Genomic DNA, 3841 nt, shown 5'->3' with positions numbered 1-3841 from the left:
GAGGAAAGGTTTCCAACCGTCAAAGACCCCTCCCACCCCCAGTAATGCTCTCCTACCACCTCTTCTAACAAGGAGAAGATACAGAAGCTTGACGACACACACCAGCAGGTTCAAGAACAGCTTCTTTGCTGCCATTATTAGACTGATGAATGGGCCTCTCTAACTTCAAATCTAATGTTGATCTTGGTTTTTGCACTCCTATGCAGTATAATCTTATATGCCTCACTCTGTCTAAGCGTCCTCTGATCTGTATGTCCTTATTTGCTATGATCTGCCTGTATTGCTCACTAAACAAAACTTTTCACTGTACTTAGGGACATGTGACTACAATAAATCAAATCAAATTAAATCCACAAGAGGTTGATCGTCCAGATTAATGAATATTGGACAGGAGGTAATGTACTGGCATTGTTAAAGACTGATTAAAAGACAGAAAATAGAGAGTCAGAATAAATGGAACATTCTTGCATTGGCGGATTGTAACTGGTGGTGGATCACAAGGATCAATAGTTGGACCCAGCAGTTCACAGTATACATCAATGATTTGAATTTGGGAGCCAAACATAATATTTTCAGATTTGGCCATTGGAAAGAAAGCGAAGCAGGAATGTGAGGTAACACAGTATGGAGCTGGAGGAACACAGCAGGCCAAGCAGCATCAGGGGAGCAGGAAAGTTGACGTTTCCGTTCAGGATCCTTCTTCAGAAATGGGATCTGAAGCAGGATCCTGACCCGAAGCATCAACTTTCCTGCTCCTCTGATGCTGCCTGGCCTGCTGTGTTCCTCCAGCTCCACACTGTGTTATCTCTGACTCCAGCATTGGCAGTTCTTACTATCTCTGAGCAGAAATGTGAGTAGTGAAGAAGATATAAAATGTTTTCAGGAGCATCTAGACAGGCTTAGTGATTGGACAAGCACATGGGAGATGAATTATAATGCAGATATTGTGAAGGTCTCCAATTTGGTAAGAGAAACAAAATGTGTCAGAGTATTTCTTTAACAGTGAAAGGTTTAGTAAGTGTGCAGTGAAAAGTTCGTAATGTCGCCTCTTAGCACCATCTTATGTACAGAGTACCTAGGTACAGATACTTTAAGTGTTGTAACAGAGTAAAAGGAAATAGTTAAGCATGGGAATAGAGTTTAAAAAGTAGGAGTCCAGAAACAGGGGTCACATTGGAAGGATACAGTGCAGGTCATTTTGGACTGAGATGAGGGGAAATGTCTTCCCCAGAGTGTGGGGATCCTGTGGAATTCCCTGCCATAGAAAACTGTTGAGGCCAAAAGATTGAACGTTTTCATGAAGGAGATTGATATCGTTCTTGGGGATAAAGGGATCAAACGTTATGAGGGGAAAGTGGGAATAGACTGTTGAGCTGGATAATCAGCTCAACGATGGTACTGAATGGTGCAGGAAGCTCAAAGGTCTGAATGGTCTGCTCCTATCTTCTATGTTTCTATGACTCTTATTTCAACGATACAGGCGCTTGGTCTCTTTATCTCATTGCACTGCCACAGAGGCATGCAATGAAGGCTCACCAGACTTATTCCTGGGACGGTGGCACTGTCAGCGACTGGAAAAACTGGGCCTGTGTTTTCTAGAGTTGCGATGAATGAGAGGTGATCTCATTGAAACTTACAAAATCCTTGAAGGGATAGATAATGTTGATACAGGTAAGTTGTTTCCCCTGGTTGGGGAGTCGAGAACTGGCATGATAATGTAAAAAATAAGGGCGATGCGATTTAGGACCGAGATGCAAAGACAAACATTTCTACTCATCTTTGAAACTCCCTACCCCAGAGGGCTATGGAAGCTCAGTCTTTGAGCTTAACTGAAGTGGGGGCTGATACGTTTTTGATTATCAATGAGGTTCCTTGAAAGTGGAGTCACAGGTAGACAGGAGAGCGAAGAAGGCATTTGACACACTTGCCTTCATTGGTCAGAACACTGAGTATAGGAGTTGGGACGTTATGTTGCAGCTGTACAGGACATTGGTGAGGAAAGTTTTGGAATACTGTGTGCAATTCTGGTCACCCGGCTATAGGAAAGATGTTGTTAAACTTGAGAGGGTGCAGAAATGTTTTACAAGAATGTTTCCAGGGTTGGAGGATTTGGTCCATAGTGAGAGGTTGAATAGGCTGGGACTTTGCTTCCAAAGGCCATCGGAGGCTGAGGGGGTGACCTTACAGAGGTTTATAAAATCATGAGGGGCATGGATAGAGTGAATAGCTGAGGTCTTTTTCCCCAGGGAAGTCCAAAACTCGAGGGGCAGAGGTTTAAGGTGAGAGGGGAAAGGTTCAAAAGGAACTTAAGGAGCAACTTTTTCACACAGAGTATGGAATGAGCTGCCAGAGGAAGTGGTAGAGGCTGGTACAGTTACAACATTTAAAAGGCATCTGGATGGGTACATGATTAGGAAGGGTTTAGAGGGATTTGGGCCAACGGTAGGACTAGGTCAGATTGGGGTCTCTGATTGGAGTGGACAAGTTGGACTGAAAGGTCTGTTTCTGTGCTATATGACTCTGTGTAAAGGTTTATGGGTACAGCATGGATAAAATGTACTGAAGTGTTCGATTCATCATGACTGTGTTGAATGACAGAAACCCAAAGAACCGCGGATGCTGGAATCAGAAATCGTTGGAAAAGCTCAGCAGGTCTGGCAATGTCGGTGGAGAGAAAGCAGAGTCAACTTTTCAGGTCCACTGGCCATTCTGAAGAAGGGTCAAAACATTAACTCTGAATCCTGTCCACACTTGCCGCCAGGCCTGCAGGATTTATTTGGAGAATGACAGGGCAGTATTTTTGGGTTGAATGACCTGCGCCAGTTACTCTGAGCAGCAATGGTGAGTCAGAAAGCTGGTTGACACTGGTATCTGTGTGAATCCCGACTTTGCATTTCCAAAACGGGCCTGGGAGGTGGTGATAACATCGCTGGGCTGATAATACACAACCCCTGCCAATGGGGAAATGAAATTTGAATTCACCAAAACAGGGTAACCTAATGGCCATTGCAAGTTGGCAATTAAAAAAAAAATCACATTCAGTTCACTAATGCCCTTTAGGGAGGGAAACTGCCATCCTTACCTGGTCTGGCCTACATGTGACTCCAGACCCACAGTAATGCGGCTGACTCTTAACTGCCCTCTGGGCAATTAGAGAAAGGAAGTGAACACTGGTCCAGTCAGTGATGCCATTCTAAACTGATCCCGTCTGCCTGCTCATGGTCCATACCCCTCCACGTGTCTGACTTAAGCATTCCTATCGGATCTGCTTCTACCACCTCCCCTGGCAGCACGTTCCAGGCACCTGCCCAGCTCTGTGCGAAAAACAAACCTCCCTTAAACTTTTCCCCAGTCACCTCAAACCTATGGGCCCTGCATGTTTGACATTTCCATCCTGGGGAAGAGACACTGACTATCCACCCTATCCATGTCACTCGAGATATTTTCCATCAACTTCTTCAAAAATAATCCAAGTTTACCTTCAATACAGGAAAGGAGAGGCGAGTGGGACGAGTTTAGTTTGGGAACATGGTCAGCATGGACTGGTTAGACCGAAGGGCCTGTTTCCATGCTGTATGACTCTACGACTCTCGGAGGGGAAGGAAGACTCATTCGCTGTGGCTGATATTAGATTGGAAAGCAATGGGATCAATGCAGGCCAACTCAGAAGGATGAAGGTGGAGAGCGATGGCCTGTTTAACGGTGTTAAGGCTTCAGACGGACCAAAGACACATAAACAACGAAAAGTCATTTACGTTTCTCAGAATCACGTGATACTTGTGATGTTAATAAGAACCTGTCTTTATATGTGCAGTTTGTACATTCTCACAGTGTCTGTGTG

The sequence above is a fragment of the Rhincodon typus genome, chromosome 48, assembly GCF_021869965.1.
Source record: "Rhincodon typus isolate 14 chromosome 48, sRhiTyp1.1, whole genome shotgun sequence".
NCBI classification, from domain to species: Eukaryota; Metazoa; Chordata; class Chondrichthyes; order Orectolobiformes; family Rhincodontidae; genus Rhincodon; species Rhincodon typus.
This window is presented reverse-complemented; position numbering follows the sequence as displayed.